At 38.0% G+C, this 22,640-nt stretch overlaps 1 protein-coding gene and 1 pseudogene across 2 annotated transcripts in view; both read left to right on the top strand.

The window, feature by feature from the left end:
* Positions 1-22,640, top strand: part of LOC311199750 (tubulin polyglutamylase TTLL13-like) — a gene marked incomplete at both ends in the record, with an annotated part of 446,429 nt that overhangs the window by 399,279 nt on the left and 24,510 nt on the right. The gene's annotated exons all lie outside the window — the stretch shown is intronic.
* The window catches only part of LOC311199714 (DNA mismatch repair protein Msh3-like), an 81,514-nt pseudogene that overhangs the window by 56,758 nt on the left and 2,116 nt on the right, over positions 1-22,640 (top strand). Inside the window, exons 17-19 of the transcript in view lie at positions 18,399-18,585; positions 18,789-18,918; positions 21,073-21,247. The product of the transcript in view is annotated as a DNA mismatch repair protein Msh3-like (transcript). The remainder of the gene's footprint in view (positions 1-18,398; positions 18,586-18,788; positions 18,919-21,072; positions 21,248-22,640) is intronic.

Genomic DNA, 22,640 nt, shown 5'->3' with positions numbered 1-22,640 from the left:
ACAACAATTATATATCTGTAGTAGGATTATTTTTTCTGAAATTCTAGTTCTGTGATGGCAGAGTGCATTTCTTAATTTTACAAGGAATCTAAATACTGGTCATTTGGGATTGCTTCATCATATAATGATGATATGTTCTTAGGCCTCACTGTGTCATGACAAAAATGAATGCAGTTGTGCTTTGATGCACTTTGGTGCTAAGCAGGTGAATAAATTAGAAAACAATTTCTGTTATCTTTATAAAATTAATTGGAGCTGAAAATTCAAAATGGTTACCTTTTTCCCTGTCCTGCGTTGAAAGTAATTGACTGGTTGATTGGATGAGCTTTTCTCAAGGGAATATAGGACACACAAGATCTGAATTACTTTACAGAAAAAAATTACAACATTATTAACAATTTGAACATTATTTTTGTTTTCCTTTGCAAGTGAACAGAGTACTTATCTTGTGTTCACACTGACAATTTCTAACCATACTTGCAAAAGTCTGTTACTCTTAAGCTTAATCTCCCCTTTTCTCTATTTTTATTTGGCTGTAATTGCTGATTTTTGCAGAAAAATTAAGAAATGTGACAGAGTCACTGGGCATGCCATTTCATTTTGTACCTTCTAGAAAGAGAATAAATTGGTTCTTATCCTCTACAGTACCTTGAAATTTATGTATCTGAGTTCCACCTGTTCTGCACTGCATTTCTCTGATTCTACTTGGCTTTTCTCTACATTATTGATATTGTTCAGATCTGTTCTGATAATGTAGTGTGGTTGAAGATAGAATTTATTCTTTCAGGTTTCAAGCCAAGCAGACACAGAGCATGTTACTTACTGACTGAGGTTTCAGACCATTAATTTGGAGCCCAGACAAATTCTAACACAGGGGATTGATTGATTTATTTTTTTCCCTTGTCTAAATTAGCTTTGGAAGCTCAGCTAGATATGCCATTCTTCATTTAATGTGAAATGTGTCAAACACCAGATGAATATAGTAAAGAATTACTTAAAATCTTGTCATTGTGCTGGCAATTAAGAGTAAGCTAATTGGCTCAATATTAATCAAGAAGAAATTGAACATACATTGAGATAGGAAGAGTCATGCATTAGTTAAAAGGTTAACAGGAAGGATAAAAAAATAGAAAAGAAGCTGAGCTTATGTAATGCATTCCTTCAGAAATCCAGGGTGGTCACTTCAGTTTGTAAAAGACTGTAAGTGGATCTGCTTGTCTGCATCTCTTTAAACTTCTCTCTTCTGTATAGTGTATTTTGAGGGAATTGATTGTACTGGTGGGACAGGCATTAACTGTGGTGTTCTTACAGGATCTTGACCCAGTTGTAGCTTTTCTTTCAGTAAAAATGCTTAAAATACTTGGATCATTTTGCTTCAGCCTATGGAGTATAGCCCTTCCTTGCTGTACATACCCAAGTGATCATCATCCATGCTGATGATTGTAGGTCAGTTGTCAGTGCTCTTTTCTGTTCTGCTGTGTTGGATTGTCAGTAGCCACAGAGTGGTCTTTTGTCCCCAGTCTGGGCATGCCTACTTCCTGCTTTGTCCACATCTTCTCCAAATCGTGAACTTTGCTCTCTGCCATGAGAAAAGGAGAAACTGAGCAGATTCTGCAACTCAGAGGGAAAACGTGTACAGAGACTGTCCAGAAAGTTGGTACCTCTGTTTTGGTTAGTTTGAGAGTTTGGGGTAGGGTTTTTTGGGGTTTTTTTTCAGTGTTCTGGGAAGGCCTTAAAGTATGTAAGTCTAGGTTAACGTGGTGTTACACTCATAGTATTTCTTAGCCCTAGGAAGTAATTGATGAGTAGTTTTTAATGCCTGGTTGGAAGAGAAAACCAATAAATTCAGCTACCATGCAAAATGTCTTACATTGTTTCTTTAGTGCTCTCACTGAACAGACATGTATAAAGCCTTAGAAAAAGTTCTCTGCTTTTGCCAAGAACTCTGCTCTAGTAGGGAATGAGCTTGAAATTATTAGATTTTTCTCTTGACTTGCCCCCAGTTTTGGTTTGGCTTTTTTAGTTGTTTTCTTCTTCTGTGTTTTGTTGTCAGAAGGGCACATCTATGCTGACCTCCTTTTTGCACTGCCACACCAGGCCACATACATGTCTTTCTGGAGAATGAGATTTTTTTTTGTTGTTGTTGATGATTTTGGTATCTTTTTAATCTTTAAAAAACATTGCATGGGAAGATGTCAGTTTCCAAGTTATTTTCATCACTGCCATGGTGTGTTGTTTTCTAGCACCCCTGCTGTGAGGGATGCTTTACAGGCTGACTCTGAGGAGTTCTGTGCATAAGGAGCACCAACAGTTCTGCTGCTTGCTAAATTTTTTGAGATACTGGTGCTTTATATTGCAGACTCTTTTGTTTGTAGACTGCATCTTTGAAGTGTGAATTTATATAGATTTAAGAGATTAACATTCATGTAAGATTTGATCATGTGTTGTAAGTAGGGTTTCCATGGAAATGGAGAGGTTGCTACTATGGTTATTCCTTTGGATCTGCCTAGTATTTATGTATGATAGCTTCTCTAAACTGGCTTTAAATACAGCATTATATTAAACATTTTTAAAGATGCAAAAGGAATTATATTGGTTACAGGTACGGTGAAAATAAAAGTGATTAATCTTCATTACTGGGTGTATACACACAGTAGAGTGCTAAGGCTACTCTGAACATTTCACAGTAGTGTTGAGCATTCCATCCTAAAGAGGTATAATAGGAGAAAATCTTCTACTGCAAAATGTCCCTAAGCCCAGATGATATGCTGTTACAAGTCTGTGAATTGAAAATTTGGAGGGGTGGGGGTGAAAAGTATTCAGCTCGTGTTATTCACGTAAGTATCTTGAGTGCTCTGATGGACTCTCCCAAATCTCACCATGTTTTATGCTTAAAAATAGCCTTAAGTGTTTCCATTGATAGGATTTTGTTCCTAAACCTGAGAAGAGGGTGATAGTGGTTGTTAGTAAGCAAAAAGTTTGCATTACTGTTTGGTGGTCCAAGCTTCATAACATCAGACTAAAAAAAACACTGAAATATTCTTCATATTGCTGTATTTAAAGCTGTGTTTAGCGTAGTTTTGGAAAGATCAGTGCTCAATTTATATTGACTTTCAGTGTGATTTGAGTACTTAGTTCTCTGATGTTTGAAAATTCCTAATCAAGTTTCTCCGTTCAGTAAATGGGTTGAATTTCTGCTTCAAATTTGAACATTCAATTTGTTCTTCTACTACAGTTATTCAAACATGGAAATTAACATGTTTGTGTTTGTGTAGAAAGACAAAGCAAGTGTGGAGGTGTACATATGGAGGAACTAATGAGAGAAATTCTGTTGACCTAATCATGTGGTCAGAAGAGATGATGTTTAGCTGCTGAAGAAATCTGACCTTTAAAAGAGGTCTCACTTAATTACTAATGCAGTTTCTTAGAGCTAGAAAAGTACCTGTAAGTCACCAGTAGCTTTTCATGAGGGTCAATTTTCAAAATCGAGAATAAGAATGCTAGAACAACTTCAAGGTAAAATGTGTTCAAATAAACAAGGTAATTAATAATTCAAATTACTGAGTGCCTTGTATTCAAGATTCTGACTCAATTTATTAAATCACAAGCTGCCATTAGAAAGAATACTGTGAAAGAGGCCAACTCCTACCAACTCTAGATGATGGTGAAGGGACAAAGAAGAATTTCCTTCCTAGAGCGCCTACCTGCCTGGCTCTCCCTGTGTGCTGAATTAAAAGCAGTTTCACTTATATTCAGTGATCAGATGCACAGTCACACTTTGGTGACATGCATCTTCCAAGGACATTTAACACCATCAGTCAAATTGGGCTTACTGTTGAAGGTGCAGCTTCAGTTGACTGAGCTAATACATTGCGTTGTGCTTCAGTTTGGAAATTGCCTCTTGCAGGTTACGTGCCACATGCTTAAACGTTGCAGGAATAAATAGAAGCATCAGTAAGATCCATGTAGATTATCCTTTTGTGCACTTTGTCTCTTCTGAAAGTTATCCTGCTGTCTACTGATTCTCAGCATGTCTTTAATCTTCATGATAGCAAAGAAATATAGAGTTTGAGTTGTCTATGGAGGTGTATTAAGAAGAGAGAGAGGTGGTGGAGGTTGGCAGTACAGGTTAGTGAGTGATAGTGGTGGGTTGCCTGGGTAAGCAGCAGTTTAATGCTTTTGCTTTATGTAAGACATGCAGTTGCCTGCACTTCCAGGCAGTTGTCTTGGTAGAGGCTCTGTGCATTGCGTGATCTGTATGAAGGTTTACAGAACTTTGTCCTACATTTTATCCTTGTAACAGATGATTTAAATGTAATTTTAACATGGAGGGCACTCCTTATTGCTAAATCTATAGCTAGGAGATACTCAGCTCAAATTCCCCTGTGTATCTGAAAATGCTGTGAAAACAGATGGTAGTTGTTCACCTCAGCTGGGGAGGAATGGTTTTGTTCTTCTGGCTTGTATTGAGTGTCTGTATACAGGGTCTTTCTTATAGACAAGGCCACAGTGGAATCCTGAATCCGTTCTTGGGCTTAAGTGACATAGCTGTGTCACTGGCTTGTCTGTCTGTCTTTGTATAATGATTTTGAACATGTGTAATAGTTGCTCATTCAACTAAAACTGGAGTGCAAAGATCTTCAGGCAGCTGATCTTTAACACGTCTGTTTGGCATAACAAAGTTGCAGAGCCATATAAATTAGGCCCTCTGACTTTGAGCTGTTGCCATCATACAGTAACTTGATGCTTCTGATCAATGCAGCAGAAGCTGTTTCCTGCTGAGGTACTTGTGTGTGTCCCTGGCTTGCACACAGCCTACTTGTGTTTGCAGATATGGAAACCAAGGGAAAGCATCAGGTTCAGGCTGAGCTTCTGAAAGGTGACTTTGAAGGCAGTCTTCAAACCTCTGCTCAGAGACCTACCTCATTGTCCTTCACACACAGGACACATTTGTGGTCTTTGCTTTCATAAGGAGAGAGGGGAGGCAGAGGAAAGGAAAGGATGTTTTTCTATATTGGTTGAGAACTGCCAGCCTCATTTAATACTGAAATAATGAGGCAAATTCATCCTCCTGGCTGCTGGCCTTAGTAGGGTCGTTTATTTCAAGTCCAGCATCCAAGATCCAGTTCCAGCCACATACCTCGGCCAGGAGTGGTGGTTCTGAGTTGATCAGGGGGTTGGTAAAGGGAAGGAGTTTTGATTGCTACAAGGAACAACAGTGCTATTGAGATTTGCCAACTGAAGATCAACTCCTGCTATTGAAAACTGCATTTCAGGCCCAACCCATGGTAAGCATCAGCTATGTCCTCACAGCTGTTAGATGTGGTGACAGAGTTCAGGGGCCTCTCTCACCTCATTGATCTTTTTCGAGTCTAAGAAATCATCTCTGAACAGGCAGGCTTTACCCTTGAAAAGACATCCCAGGTGGCTGCATTGCTTGGTTTGCCATTGCAGTGTCATTGAGCAAGACACAGCCAGTCAGTCACAGACCAGCACATCACTCCAGCCTGGATTTTTTATTCCAGTTGAGCCTTCTTGTGGTAGAGTGGCACTCTGTTTTAGAGGCATCCTAGTAGTTCCCACCTTCTTTCTCATCTATGAAAGAGAATAGGTGTAAGGAAACAAAGCTCTTTTTGTGTTCTCAGCTCTTTGAACAAAGTGACCGTGCATGTTTTCAGTCCTCTTCACAAGTCAGTCAGTCAGCTTCCATTGTGTGTTCCAGAGTAAAGAAGAACTGGCATTATTTGTATGTATGCCTGGCTTCACATGGTGACGCTGATGAGATTAAGTCTCTCTTTGTTAGTAGGAAGCTGCTTTAGAGGCCAAGACATTTCATCACCAAGTTCCTCAATGCATCGTGCTGTTCTGCCAGCTGGTGGCTGTACTTCCCTTACTGCTTGTCATTGCTTGCTCTGCTACTGCTCTGGTAGCACCTTTAACTGGTCCTGAAATGCACAAAGCTGACATGTGGGCCATTACACTTTATCTGTGAACACTGCATGCTTGCATGGGTAGTGAGAGCTGATGTTAGATCTAAAAAAGCAACATCTCAATGCTTGCTGATGTGACTTATTTCCATCATCCTGTGAGCAGAAAGACCTTTGTCAGTCACGTGCAATGGGATTCATGAAGATGGAAGAAAGAGCACTTATGTCATCCTGAAGTGACATTTCTTCTATGAGGTGCTACAGCCGTCATGGACTCTTCACCCATTTTATTTCTCAGCCTTGGGAGTTGGTGGCACAATGAGAATTTACTGGCCAGAGAGTAAGGGAAAGCTTCTGGCTGCACCTCTGTAGGCTCAAGCACAAATGCAGAATGTGTGGAGCTGTTGGCTTGTTCACATAATCCCTCCAAGGACTGCAGGTATCTCTGCTTCTGCAAGGTGTGTGAAGAGAAATCTTTTCCCATTGGTGTGCCCAGCTTTTGGGGATGAGAGGGTTGTTTTCCTTGTGCCAGAAAAATCTCACGTATTGTCAGTGGCATGATCATCAGCTGAAGCACACAAACATGAGATGCATAAGACTCAGGGGAGTGTAGATAATGTATTCTTTCTGTCAGGTCTTCTACTGTGCACAGCAGAGTGTGGCTATTCTCTGCCAAGGTGAGAAAACAAACTGGGATCAGCTTCTGACTGACACATTGTTCTCCCATGTAGGAGAAGTATGTTTAGTCCACCTATAGTTGTATATTACAAGACAGAACTGTGACTAGTTGTAGTAATTTCTTACATATGATACAAAGGACCTTTAGAAACAACTGAATTTGTTTTGAAGCCCTTAATCCTTACCTTGTCTAGAAGATGAGATGATACTCTGGAAAGAAATGCTGTTAAAGCTGAGAAGATGGTGTAGATATGAAGGATTTCTTCAAAGTAAGCTAAAAAACCCAGGAAAATTCAGCCCTTATAAATCCACATTTCTTAAAAGGCTGTCCATCAAACATGCCATAATGCTTTCTTCTCTGTGTTTTATTCTGTCTGTTCTCTAAGTTTTGGACTTTCAAAAAGGTTGGGTCTCACAATAGATAAATTTTGTATGTTACCTCCCTAAGTACTTTAACAGCTATTTAATTCTGACAACTTGACAAACTCATTCTACAGTTTTGTCATGAGTGTGTGGAGCTGAAAGAAACTATTAGACAAACCTCACTATTTTCACTCTAGACAAGCTTTTAAAAAAATCTATAAAATGTACATATTTATGGCATCGTTACAGATCTAATTACAATTAAAAACTGTGATGCAAAGCAAATACTGTGCATAAAACCAGCAAACATTTGGGCAGTCAGTTTTAGATGTTTGCATTTATTTTTTTCTTTGCTTCACTGGACTGTCACTGTCTCAATAATTTTACAGATATTTAAATGGGGATGATTTACTTTTACACAGGTTAAAATGTTTCAAGGCTTAAGATTACCTTTTATAAGAAATCTTGAAAAAATCAGAAAGCACAGGATGGAGTGGTATGTGAAGCAGGAAAAAGAGAACGTTTCTGTTTGAGTGGAAATTGAGTGGAAGATGTTTCCCAGGTGCCTTTCACAATAAATTGAAATCTGAGGTAAATCACTTAAGAATAAAAACAAAGTAGTGCTTGTAAATATTAATGGAGATGAATGTTCCATTGATGTAGCTGCTGGTGGCAAAAATTCTTCCCAGCTTTTTCGAGCTACACAGATAATGTTGCCCTTAATTTCATTCCAGTTTTACCAGTTGGTCAGTTGGAGGGAGGTGCACAGGAGCAGAGGGAAGATTTTTGTATTTAAAATAATAAGTAACAAGCTCCATTTTTTCAGAGCTCCACTGCAGAGATGGTGCTATTCGGACAGCAGTAGGCAAAAAGAACAGTTTGTAACCAGGATGCAGCTTGTTAGATTTTTATGCATTGCTTGGTTCACAGATGAGCTGTATTTGGATAGAGATTGTCCAGGAACACGCTTGCTTGAAAGTGGGTTAGAAGTGTTCTTCATTAGAAATCTCTTCCTACAGAGTGATTTCACTAAACACGATAAAGAAATGGACATCATCCACCCAAAGCTGCTCTGTGTGTTTCATCTTGATTGCTGAGGGAGCAGCACACTGATGACATTTTAAAATGGTTAGCAGACCGCAGGAGATTTGGGGGGCTTTTATGTCTTACATGTGCCTTTCCTATCTTCTTGTTAGTCTTTTATTCTCTGGATGGAGTATGATGGTACTGTTTTTCACCCCTTGAGGGGGTCTGCATTAATTCTGTTTTGTAAGAAATCTTAACCAACATATCCTATAGTATATTCTATTATGCACTAGAGATTACATAATCATGACTTTTTTTTTTAAATCTATGGAAAAGCCTTTTCCTGAAATCACTACATCACTACCATTTACAGGTTTCTGCGTCTTTCTCAGAATTGTTGTGCTGCCCACAGCCTCCAGAATCAGTCAGAATCATTGGGCTGGACTGAGACAGGTTTTGAGCATTCACATATTTAGCATAATAAATTCTTGTCCTTTCTGGTAAACTCCTCAGTAATTTGCCAGAATAGCTTATAGTGTCTGGCATATCACATGCAGTCTTTATTGTTCTTAACTCAAAAGACTAGTTTCTAAACTAAAAAATTCCTTGCTTCCATATATTGCTTTATTGACTTACTTGAGGCTTATAGGGTGGGATTACGAAGATTAGTCTTCCTGTCTGTCCTAGAAATATCAGTTAAATCACAAAACTTGGCATTGAAATTCAGCTAGTCAGTTTCTTCATACCCTTACCATAAAAATCTAGGCTATGAAATTCAAGTCTTGAGGTGACAGCAGTGTTGGGCATCCTATGTAATGCAGAAATCACCGTGAGACTGAGTGCTGAATAGAAACTGTGGAGGGGTTTATCTCAGCAGAGTAACTTGTCTGTGTCTTGCTGGGTTTTCTCTAGAACTGTGGTGGTGGTTGTGTTGGCTTTTTTTTTTTTTAGTTTATTTTTAGTTTTTTTTATGCCTGAAAATAAACATTTAAATTTAAAGTCATGCAAAAACTAGATTCTCTCAATTTGCCTGTGTAGTTAGATTCTTAAAGGCTAGAAAATTAAAAAGTAAAGGTACCTTTTCATGTTTATTACATATGTGTGTATCTGTATATGTATAGCAGTGCTTACTGGTTTTGTCATACACACTAATTTATCTATTGTGCAGGAAGCAGGGAACTGTTATTACAATGCAGTTGCATACGTGTAATTATATGCTAAACAAGCATTGTTCCTATTGCTCTGGAAAGCAACAATGACAGTCAGACAAACAGAACTTGTTAGTTGTCAAGAACCCAGAAGTAACTTCCAGAAATGTTACTGCTTTGTGGCAGAGTAATTCATTTTGTTTGTTTCTTGCTTAATTGTGTTTGTGTTTATTGCCAGGATAACAAAAATTACTTAGGCCTTTCATTTATATTTACAGTGTTGTAATGATGCCTCTGGGGTAGATTATGCCCACCTTTCAAGGGGAAAAAAAGGTGGTGTAATAATATTCATTGAACCTGTTTTCTGTCACATGGAGATGTTCTTTTTGAAAAAGACAATAATATGTAAAAGTTGTAGTGAGTGTTCAAAGAAGTTGAACATTATTTGCTGTGTTTTTTTCTAAAAATGTGTGTTGGACATATCACAGTACATCTGAACTGTATTTCTGACAGTGTTAAGTAGCTCAGTAGAAATACATTAAGCTGTGCTGTACATATATTTGTAGATAATTTAGCTTCATGTCTGGTCATTTCATAGTAACATAAATCTCCAATGTTAGGATTATATTTCATATACATGTAATAATATTTAACAAAACAGTCTTTGGCTTATGTAACTTTCATTTGATAAAATTATTAATAAAAACACCTGTTTTGTTTGCAGCATTTTAAATCAGGCTTGAAAATCCATTTAAGTTAATAAAAGACAGTTATTTAAACATAAAGTGAGATTTATAAAACAACTTCTGTTGCTTATTGCAGTATTACTGATAGGGATTGAAAGGCTTTCCCTGTGATAGTATTGTGTGGGCAAGGGGGAGGGGGGACAAACAAAAATTTGACTGTGAAGCTGACCAGCTCTCTTAACAGTCAAGTTGAAACTCTGACACTGAACAGTGGTATTTATCTTTCTAAAACTCTCCCCTGATATGATTTAACCTAGTCACAATTCCAATTGGATTTTCCATAGCGTCCACAGGTTTAAAGGGGAAAAGTTCACTTGCACTGAATACTTCAGCTGTTGTCCCTAGTCTGTTACTATAGTTTCTGCCTTTTAATCCCCCCTTGGCCTCAATCCTTCAGCTACATATGCACATTAACTTAATTACCTCGAGTTCCCTCCCTGGAATCCAAGAGTAGCAAGTGTAAACCTGTGCATATTTTAGGGATGAGTTTTTCTTTGTCTCCATTTTTTCAGCTTCTTTGGGCTAATATTGTCAGCTCACAAGTGAACACCCTAATTTGGATATCTCTGCTTGTAATTTAACCTTCAGCAAAATGATTGTACTCTTAATCTGTTCTTTCCCTTGTGACCATCAACAACATTTATACAGTGTTAATGGTTTCCTGTAGGAAAATTGGGGTAAACTTGTTTGGAGCTTCAGTTGCTTAATGCAGCTTTCATAAACTTCTCCACCTTGCACTGGCCTTCTGCTGTGCTCTCTGTCAGTGCTGGCAGATCTGTCCCTCAGGAGACACTGCAGTAGGGAAACCTCAGTTTGGTGCCTCTGTACAGGAACAAGTCATACCTTTCTCACTCAGGGCAAGAAAAAGAAATGCTTAGTTCTGTGTTTGAGTAAATGTAAAAGCTGATGGACCTGTGGAAAGCAGTCCATTGATGTGTTTGGCATGTTTGAGCGTGGAATTTAAGCTATTGCATCCTCCTCCTGCTACCAGACTCCCTGTTCCTCTGAGGGCTTGACTCTTGTGCCTTGAGAGCCAGCTCCTGTAAGGTTGTGTGTAATGTGGGATGGACAAAGTGAACTCACTCAAGCAAGTCCAGTTTTAAAAATACAATGGAAAGATTTAGAATTAAGCAGAAATCTGCCAGATTAACTGTGTGTAATTTATGTTCCTTAGGTGACAGGTATTTTTAAGGAGTTCTCTTATTATTGAGGGTATCATTGCTGAATTTTGGAGAATAACTTTCTTGGGTGTTCTTCACTAATTAATGTAACGTAAGCTTTTGGAAGGAAGCTTACAAGGGCAAGTAGTGATAGCACAAAGGGTAATGGTTTTAAACTAAAACAGAGTAGATTTAGATTAGATAGAAGTAAGAAATCCTTCCCTGTGAGCCTGAGCCTGGCGCAGGCTGCCCAGAGAAGCTGTGGCTGCCCCTGGATCCCTGGCAGGGTTCAAGGCCAGGCTGGATGGGGCTTTGGGCACCCTGGGTTACTGGAGGGTGTCCTTACACATAGCAGGGGATTAGAAATAAATGTGTTTTGAGGTCCCTTCCAACCCAAACCAGTCTGATGCTGTGATTCTAAGAACAACTGAATTTCTATTGCCTTGTAAAGCATTAGAAATGAGAGGATATTAGTAACTTCTTCTCATTCAATGACTGTACTGACTAGAGCAGCATTGTGTCTTTTGAACTCAGTCCCACCTTCAGTCTGTTGAGGTGAATTCAGCTTTCAAATTATTAAATGCAATCCAGGGATGTTTTTCTGTCCTCCGGTTTTCAGCAAGTAAAGCAATGCAGTTCACATCTTGAAAGCCAGTCCTGTTAGATACATCTCTTTTAACATTCTGGGGTGCTTGCCTGTGCAGCATGCCTCTGTTGGCCAGGTCTATAAGGTAATGAGGATTTAAGTGATTACTTGTGTTGACTATTTCAATTAGCTAGTGATATGGGGGACAAAGGAAAAGGTTACAAAATGCTATGAAACTGAGTATTAAAATGACTTTGGACTTACTTTTCTTTCCAGGATAGTACAAAGTGTGTATCCCTAGTGATCTTAGGCTTTCACTAATTTGTCAGAGACTGAGAATACCATGTGTCTACAATAACTTACAAAATAAAAATGTATTTCACATTAAATGTATAATGTGTTCTGTCAGGCTTTTCAACAACTGTTCTAAATAAGGTAACATCTTCTGATTTCCTACATTGCCATCCACGCAACTTTGCACACATTTGCTTCTTAGAAGTTGTCCATGAATAATACAAAAATAAAAACTCCTGATAACAATGATTAGGATAAGGAGGTTTTTTTATAATTTTAAATTCTGTAATCACAGCTCTGTAAATTACTGTTCTTAATTGTCAGGTTTTAGTTTGAATCAGTAAGAGGTTCATGGAAATGAAGTGAATGATTTACCAGTACCCTGGGGGGGAGTGTGAAGCATTAGTTTCTTGCCAGTGAACAGTTAGAAATTTGCAGATGCTGTCTTCTAAAGAATTACTTGATAAATTTTCATTGTATGTGGCAAGTAGCCAGAAGTTAGGATATCCAAGTTGGGCTACTTTTATACTAAACACCGTTAAGTTCTGGTTAGCAGTTGGAGTCTTTCTAAAATACTCAGGGTTTCAAATTTCTTTTGTGGGCAAAACTGAACAATTGTTCTGGTTAAAGGTGTTTGGGATTCTTGGTACCACAGTAGGAGAGGACACAGAGTAGTCAGCCTGCCAATCCTCTGATTCGGATGCCTGTTTTCATTTTCTTGGCAGACCTGTTTGCAAACTTACTTTTAATTTCTAACCAGTGAAGTCTCAGTAAGTGTTGTTTGCTAGGTGCCTAGCAGAAAGTCAATAACCTGGTTCAGTGGCAGAGGATTTATCTTACCGTTGTGTTCCTCTGTTCATGTCAGGACCAGTAACAAGTGTTTCTGTTCTCATGAACATCATCTTCAGATAGTGCTCCCACTTTCACAGGCATTTGTTTTCTGCAGACACTTCAGCTGGTTAGAGTGTCTTCTGCAAAAGATGAAAGGATACAAGCAGTGTTCATGAGATCTTCAAAAAAAAATGAAAAGTAGTAACTGTAGGGTGTTAATGTTGTAGAGAACTAGAGAAGGAATAGGATAACCTCTAAGGCAAGACCCCATCTAATCATAGAATCATAGAATGGTCTGGGTTGGAAGGGACCCCAAGGATCATAGAGCTCCAACCCCCCTGCCACAGGCAGGGCCACCAACCTCCAGGCCTGGATCTACACAAGGTTGTCCTTTCTTCTGCAAGCTACTTATTTTAATAATTCCTGTTCAAATACAGTCAACTTTGAAATTATATTTTGAAGGGGTTTTTTTGTAAATTAGTCTTAAGGATTTATTTTATTTGTTTTTCTCAATGTTCTTGAATCACAGGAGTTTCTCTCTTGGTGTTGAGAGAGTGCTATTCTACACTTTACATTTAAGATATTCTCAGAGAAAAGAGTAATTTTAATGTTAATTGTTCTGGTTGAATAAATAATTTAACTTTGAGTGCATCCTGAGATGAAGCCTGGCTTCAGTTCTGATCCCAGGGAAGGTAAACCATAGCTGGAAACCGGAATACTTTCACCTGAAAATGACAGAGGCACTGTGTAGAGATTCTATACCAATCAGGTTTATTCTTCTGCAATAGGCACTAGGTTTCTTTTCTCCAGTAAGTATTTTAGATAAACTTTTGAAGTCAAATGCATATTTCTACATCTCATTTAAGTTTATTTTTCAGCTTTAAGTATTTTATAGTTAATAAATAGTATCAGGATTTTGTCAATGGTATGTAAATAAGGCTTTAGGAACGGGTTTGCAGTCTTGTTTTCTGGGATTTATTCAGTGCTATGTAGTTGCTTTTTGTTACCATTGGGAGCTCTTGGGCTGTGTGGTCGTTTTCACAAGCACTGTGAGGGATTTGTCCCAACAGAAACGAATAATATGATACCTGAGGTCCACGCAGTGCTCTTAATTTTATAATCAACCCCACCAATAGCATGTTAGATAACTTCTTCTGAAAGGCAGCATGGAAAAAAAACTTAACTGGAAGTGTCTGGATTTCAGATTAATTTTTCTGCTAGGGAATTCCTCCCACCCCACCCCCTCACATCCCCCCCCCCAGCCCCCTCCTTCTCTCACCCTGGGGCAATTTCAGTTTGAAGCTACAAGTCATCACGTTCACCCCTGGACTGCTGCACAGGGCAGCTGCAGTTCTCTGGGAGCCTTCTCTGCTCTGCTCCAAAATAAGGTTTTGTGTTATTCTGTTGGTTTGTGCCACTGGTAGTCATCAAGCCTGCAAGTCTTCCCTGTCTCCAGAACACTTTGGTTTTTTAAGAGCAGGATGCTGTGAGAAGGAGCTACAGGAAGGCCTCCATGGCCTCAATTTACATTTTCTCCTTCTAAACAGCTCTTTAGGGGTGACTCTCAAAGCCCTCAGATGTTTCTAGCTGATCAAAAGCTTGAGAGCACCAGACTTGGAGGTGACTTTCAGGGCCACGCAGTTCAGGGATATTAGTTCCTGCCTGTTGAGTGCAGGTCTAAATGGATACTAACTGCATAAAAATTCTTCAGCTGCAAGGAAAAAAGGTACAAAGTTACTATTTCATTCTAGTGACATCATAGCTTGTATCATTAAAAAGATTCCTTACATCTCCAGAGCCTCCTTGAACAAAATATCCCTGGATAACTTCCTAGAATGATGAACACTGGCATTGGAGAAGGTCAGTACTATGTGCAGGCACTGACTCAGGAGAGCAGATTAGAAAAAGCACCCTTTGAATGCTGCAAGTGTAGGATGTGGAAATCTGTGTCTTTCTCTCTAAGGGGTCACATGCAGGTTAAGCATGTTGTACTAGCTGGTTTGTATAAAGCTGGCTGGTGCTGCTGCATATCATCTAACTTATCCCACCAAAATTAATTTTTGGAAACATTGCTTCCCTGTTGTTTTCTCTGAGTTTATAGACAAGAATCTTTACCACTTGAAACCTAGCAATGAAAAGAGATAATGCTTCCTCCCTTTTTTTTTCCTGTTACATAATAGATGTGTTGAACATTGTAAGAAGAAGAGCTTTTAATTTTATGAAATTTGGTTGGCTGTCAAAGAGACATTATAAAAAGTGGTTTCTAGCGAAATTGCATTTGCTGAGGAGTGATGAATCTCTTGCCAGCACTAAAGAGGCACTCTCCACATTGGATATCTGCACACTTGTCATGGGCAGAATGCAGTAATTTTTCTGAACGTAGACAGTAGAAATTCCATAGCAGAAATTGAAGTTTTCGTATTAACTGTCACTGCTTCCAGCAGCTGGTGTGCTGACAAATAGAGCAGAGGTGGTGGGGCTGGGTGGTATTGTTCCTGCTCTGATGGTTTGCTGTTGTGATTGCCTTACTCTCTTGTAAACTTCATTTTCCTGTACATGTTTGTGTTTTGTTGGTTTGTTGGTTTTTCTTTTGGGTGGAGGGGGGGTGTTCAGTTAAGAGAAGGAAGAAAATAAATATTATGCAGTGCATAACATGACTGCATCACTCAGGGATGACTCATACCTCTTCTCATATCCCACTGTATTGTCACCAGACATATTGTTAGGGTGAATGCAGTATTAAAATGTAATCAAATAGTTATTTTTGTGTACATATAAAAGTCAGAAAAATATCTGACCCCATTGGAGGCAGGGTGCCAGCAAAAGTGAGGCTTGGAGACTTCATTTAGGACCCTATGTAAAACAAATGAAAAAAGGCAGACAAACAAGATGATTTAAGGGGTGACAGCTTTAAGGCTCAGTATCTATAACATTTCTCTTTGCATTTTTACCCTAAAAGTTCATTGGGATAGCACCCAGGTATTAACTGTAAATTAGCTGCTAACAGTGGTAAATCTTCTTCATTCTATTGAACATCAGGAGAAAGTTTAATGTTTTGACGTATAAAAACATTTAAGAGGCAAGCTACATCTAAATGTAAATTGAAAGCGACTGAATCCCACTGTAGTGGGATTTATAGTGGCTGTTTTAAACCTGAAGAAATGTTTAAGCAATAGGTGTTTTGTATCAAAAACTTCATTAGATCAGGAATAACACACAGTTGGAGCAATGCCTTGCTGCATATTAACTGTTAGTTTGATAAATGCAGACGTCCACATTAAAATATTTATTCTTACTTTTTTTGGATAAAATTATTGACGAGATACATTTGAAAAACAAGTGTGATTCTTCCTTCTAGTGTCAAGGGCACAGGCAGAAAGAACAATTTTATCCATTTTCAAAGGAAGATATTTCAGAGGTTTTATATCATTGAGAAACATACTGTTTTGGTTTTTTTTTTTAAAATCTGTAGATGAGCCTGAGTTGGATTTGAATGTTTCAAGATGCTGAAAAGAAATCTTCTTTTGCAGCTGTTGTTAAGAACAAGAGAACGATAATACTAATTTCTGTTTGTATCTTGAGCATTTAGTGAGGAAGTTCTGAAAATTATTTTCCTGAATGCAGATAAGATGCAAAATGGCTAAATGATTTTGAGGGCTCTATGGATCTGATGCAATCCAAGAGAAAAATAGAACTGAGAACTCTGAGTGTAATCATGCTAAGTTCAGAAAAGACAGCCTGTTTGATGTTCTCTCTGTAATGAAAAGCCAAATAAAAATTACATTGTAATAATGCTAGGGTTGTAAATGAAGTTGAAGTTGCCCATTATGGAGCCAGAGACTGTTTGGACATGAAAAGTATTGGCTGTTCTGGTAAATTTATTTGTAGTTAATAGTGATAAGCATAGTAATGTTGGAGTATACCTACTACACGTGCAATCTTAAGTGCATACTCAGTGAAGTGCTGTTTGCTTGTTGTATGGTAATGCCCTGCCCATCTCCAACCAAGATCAGTTCGTCACAAGATTCACATGTCATGGAGTTACACATGACACCATACAAAATTTCCAGGGCAGGAACCAGAGAACCTACAGAAATCATAATTTTAATGTGTCCAGCCTATTTGTAGCCAGTTACTCTTGGCAATCAGAGATCCCCATAAAATTATGAGTATCTTGTTAGTGCTTCTGTAGGCAACAGAAGCGATTACATTAGAGAGATGCAGCAAAAGATTGAGAAAAAAAGGCTGTCTTGGGATTCTCTTTAAAGGTTTTGATTGGCTTTAAATACTGTTGTGGCCAGCTGTTATATTTGAAAATGTGATATGTTAAGCCCAAGAGTCAGCTTTCCTTAAATCAATGAGGTTTGTATGTAACTATACTGTTGGCTGATGAGAGCGAACAAATCCGTTATTGCAGCTGTACTCCGTGGATTGCTCATGATAACCTATCTCAGAAGTGGTATTGTAATGTGGTTAATGTAATTGAAAAGCATATGTGGGAAAAGGAAATTCTTTCTGCCAGTTAGAAAGCGTATTAATTGAATCGGTTAGGAAAGCTGCAGAAGAGAAGAACAGGGTGGATTACCAGTCGGTTTCTGAGGTGAAAACTGTTTCCTGATTTGAGATAGAATCTGACTTGAAATGGTGCTAAAAGACCTGTATGAAACGTGAAGGAATTTGTGTGTCTGAGTTTGCATGTGTATGTGTACAGAGCGTAAGAGAAGCTCACCTGCTTGGAGACCATTAAGTTCAGGGACATTTGTGGAAAAGGATGAGGAGAGAAATGTTTCTCTTAAACATGTTTAAACATGATAGTAAGATTGTGTACCTGTGTAAGTAGGGGAAATCATTGTTATATTGTTACAGCCTGAAGAAACTAGCTTCTGTATCTGTTTGGATGCTTAAATACCCGGTCACCTTGAGTGTCCGCTTTATCACTACATGGAGATTCTAATATCTGACACTTTCAGGTCTTGTAGGCATTTATAAAACATGCAAATTACATGGTCACACTAAACCAAAGAAGTAAAATTTGTTTTCACTGCTACATTTGCTGTTACCGTTCTAGTGAGCTGAATGGTATGAATTCCCAGGGTCCTTTTTAGGAGAACAGGCTGCCTGCTACTGTTTGTGAAGGTAGAAGAATTGCATGATAAGAAATACCCCCTTGTCTACCTCATCTTTTTCCTCTAATTCCTATAGTTGACATGTTATGCTGAGATTCCTGTCTACAGATTTACCTTGGGACTTAGATTACTGATGGCCCAGAAAAATTCTCTGCTGTTCCTACAGTCTGACATTCCCCAGAGGCCCATAGGGTCAGTATAGTCTTGGAGAATGCAGGCAAGCCTTTATTAATGGTACATGAATATTTTATTAATGGTACATGGATAGATCTTTCACTCTTTTAGAGTAACCTCACATCTGCAACATGTACTCTTGCAGCTTTTTTTCCTAAGCAGTAGCTTGTTCTGGAAGGTGAATGTTCTGCCTTAGTTTTACTGCTCTGCTTGGATCAGCAACATGACATTTATAATAAAATGGTTTCATTATAAGAAGGTTTGTTTTTTTTTTTTCCCCAACATTATCTGGCATTTATTTGAAGTTAATAAATTGATCTGTTTTGAATCTCAATGCAGAATGGGTGCAGCAGACAACATTTACAAAGGTCGAAGTACTTTTATGGAAGAACTGACAGATACTGCTGAGATAATAAGAAAAGCAACTTCAAGATCACTAGTAACTTTGGATGAATTGGGAAGAGGAACTAGCACACATGATGGAATTGCTATTGCTTATGCTACACTGGAACATTTCATTAGAGTTGTAAGTGTTTGATCTGACATGTGGTTGTGAATGCTTTTTCAGCCTGTACCATGTTAGGCTGAACTGGACATGATGCCTGTTTCCTTGTAGAAATGTAGCATGTCTAGACTCAGAGCAAAGGGGCATGGATAGAGGATACCAGTGTTGTGTTTTATAACTGTTTTAAGCCAAACCTTCTTACATGCCTTACCTCATTGTTGTAGGTGGAGTCACTGACACTGTTTGTCACTCACTATCCTTCGGTTTGTGAGCTAGAGAAGATGTATCCAGACAAAGTTGGTAATTACCACATGGCTTTCTTGGTGAATGAGGAGGAAAGTGCTGAACAAAAAGGTACAGTATAAATCCATCTGAGGTTTTCACACAACAGGTGTAGGCAGAAACTGTAGAAGTGTAATTTAAACCTCAACATGAAAGTTACATGTTCAAATTCACTAGAATATCAGCCTATACAGAAATTTTGGAGGGCTTGAAAACTGTACAACCATTTCTCTTTCACATTTAATACAGGAATCAGTAACCTGGGTCAGATAAAAGAGTCACACAGCTTGGTAACTCACAGTAGATGAATACAAAGGATTAGGGAGGAGGGATTAGGGATCAAATGTGTGTTAACTCTTTCTCTAGAAGATCTCACTGTCTGCAAACATTTGCTCTTTTGGGGGCTTCAAGAGCTAGATGGTTTTCTGATTTTTATTATTTTCAACAAGGTTGTCTAGTTTCTCTGTGTGTGCATGTGTACTTTTGGCATCTTCATCCTATTGTGTAAGCAGTTTTCACTGCATTGTGTGAAGAACAACTTCCTCTTGTTTGTTCTGAAACTCTTTTGAAACAACATGTAGCTTCACCTGGTGGTCCCAGTTCTTTGAATTGGAAGAGGCAGAGGAATAATCTTTGTTCTTCCTGTCTGTGCCATGCCTAATTTTGTAGATTGCTGATCATAATTGCATCCAGTTCTGCTCTTGCCAGGCAGAAGAGTTGCAGCATTTATGCTTGTCACTGTTGCTCTGAATTAGTATTTTCAGTAAAGTTTGTCAGCTCTCTGCTTAGCCCTTTTCCTTGTTTGACAAGTACCTTGAGCCTCTCTAACTGCAGTGATGATCACCCTTCATGGTGAGAACTGACTGTTACTGTAAGTTTCCTATCTTTTAACCAATTATATACAAATGCAAAGGCATTCCTTTTAGATTATGGCTGCTTAGTTTTCAGAGGAGCACTTGATGCAGGGCTCTTGTCAAATACCTTTCGAAAATTCACACAGGGTTTATCCACTACATGTGTCTTACTCACATGGCATCCAAACTTAGAACAGATTTGTGATGTAGGAATTCCCTCCATACCTTTGCTTTTTTTTCTTTTTCTTGATGTATCAGGTTTAATCAGGTGCTTGACAATTCTGCTTGTATTCTGGTTTTCCTGCTTTGCCTGAATTCTTCTTAGGAATATTGAAGAATTGATATGAGCATCAGCATGTCCTTTGCTCACAAAGTTCATTAACTGGAGTGTTGATCTTTGATCCCATGATACAACTGAGATGTTACCAACATTCAGTACTTACTAGTCCTTAACAGCTGTGTCCACAAAGCCCTATCATTTATGTTTCACTTTGTCTTATTTCATGTTTATGTCCTGCTTCAGCATTTCTACCTTAAATGTTATTTTACCTGAACCTTCAGGTTATATGTAGTCTTTACAGTTTTGCTACAGAGAGACACAACAGCCTGTGAGCAAAAATGCATCTGTGTTTCTTACTCTATAACTTTAGCTTCTGTTGTCTTAACATTTTAATTGTTTCATTTAAGGTGAGTTTTATGGCATGTTTTTTCCCAATCTTTGACTTAGATAACTCAATTCACCTTGAGTCATTATCAGTTATGGAAATGTCCATTGTTCCAAAATCTTGCAGTCTTAAAACAGAAAAGTGAATGGTACTGAATGATGTTGTAGAGTTTCTGGTCTTTACACAAGGCCTGGCTTGTGCAGAGTTGCAACAAGGATGTCTTAAGAGGAAAAGGAAGGAGTCATAGGACCTATAATGATGTCTTTTACATTTGTACCTTTTCATCCTGTAGAAAACCCCCTAGCAGAGGATCCACCATCCCAACTTGTATTTTTTTCTAAGCATTTTTTATGGCTTTCAGCCTCCTGGTAGGCAGGAAGCTTTTTAATGTGGTGTGGTTATGGACTTCTTGACTGATAGGTTACCGACACTGTCATTGCTTAGCAGACATGAGATGGAGTGTCCCAGTTGCAACATAATTAATCAGTTTGACGTACAGTTTTTGACACACAGAGATAAGTCTGCTAAAAAAGACACCAGGTAAACATCTATTTAAGAGTTTTTTCATTCTCACAATGGGTAGGTAAAACAGAATAAATCATACCTGAAGCATGAATGGCAATGAGACCACAGTCTTTGTCATTTCAGTCTTTGGTCTGCTGTGTTTTATTAACATAATAGTTTCTCATTTTGGTTTTATTTTTTAGGATTTGAACACGAAGAGAATCCTGAATTTATCACTTTCCTTTATCAAATCACTAAAGGAGTCTCTGCAAGGAGTTATGGGCTAAATGTTGCCAAACTGGCAGATCTTCCTGAAGAAATCTTGAAGAAGGCAGCTCACAAATCAAAGGAGTTGGAGAGGATAGTGAATATGAAAAGGTCAGAACAATTGTGATTTCCCCTCTCCTCAATGAATATTCAGCTATGAATTTAAGAACATTTCACACAGTATGCATTAAAAAATGTACAGTAAGAACTACTTCAGCTGCCCTCCTCTACTTTTCAGGGAAGACAGTGAAACAAACCTCAAAAAAAAAAAATCTTAGGGAAATCGTGCTATCTCTTTCAATCAAAGCTTTAGATTTAAAAGGTAGATACTATGTCAGAGGTTAATTGCTGCTCTCTGAAACAGGATTGGAAAAAACTAAATGCATGTTGAGCTAACATTAGGAATAAACTGTGGGGGTTTTTTTTCTTATGCTAAATACGTAATGTATGCTTTCATGTATGTATTTTCTCTGTTTTCAGAGAAAATATTTAAACATATATTTAATATTTAGAATATAACTCACATCTAGTATCTCTTCTGTTCTACCAGCGATAGTGAAAATATTAATATATTTAATTTGGAAAGGATATTATTCTCCGTGGAACTTGTATTTGCATAATACAATATAGATGAATATTCTTCAGTTTAACTTAAAAAATTAAGTATTTATGATTTATTTTAAGTATTAATAATTTATAATTTATTTTGTTTACCTCCTCCTCCCACTCCCCGACACAACACACAAAAATTTACTGAAAGTTTGGGCGTTTTAATATCTTTCTGCTAACCACTTTTCATTTAGGAGCTTATGCACTTTATATAGAGACTAGTTATGAAAATTCTTATGTGTGTCAAATAGTATCACCTCTATAAAACCTGTAACATTATATATATAGTTTAGATATAAGTATGTGCGAGCATTCATATTAATTTCCACTGAATTTTTTGTTATTGTTGTTTTCAGTGGCAGTCCTATCAGTAAACCTTCAGGAATATAATAAATTAACATCCTTGTTGCCTGGTGGTTGTAACTAATCCTGACAGAATAATTTTGTATGAGAAAATTTTGAGTACTAATTATTTGTAGGTGCAAGCAGTTCTTTTGAAACTGAACAGTGCTTAGTGCTTAACACCAGTTTTTATCCCTTTTTCAAAAAGCAAAATAATTCTTTTGATGATACATGACAGTTTGTGGGAAAAATAATGTGGTGGCTTCTGTTAATTGGAAATAATAGCCCAAAATTGACAAAAGTAAAACAACAAATTACTAGCAGTGACTTGACTCTGTTGTTATGTGGGGTTCTAAAATCAAGGAAAAAAAATGTTTTCCAGAAAGGTGAGAGTATGAGCTGGAAGGGTAGTGTTACTGTGTAATAAAATTAAGGTGCAAAATAATACCATATGTACATTTAGCTTGTATTACTTTGTTCTGTGAAAATCATGCTAGCATATTACTTGGACAGGGCACAGAGTTCTAGTGTGTCTCCAACCTGTGGGCAGTAA

This window comes from Gallinula chloropus (genome assembly GCF_964237585.1).
Source record: "Gallinula chloropus genome assembly, chromosome: 21".
Taxonomy (NCBI): Eukaryota; Metazoa; Chordata; class Aves; order Gruiformes; family Rallidae; genus Gallinula; species Gallinula chloropus.
This window is presented reverse-complemented; position numbering and strand designations above follow the sequence as displayed.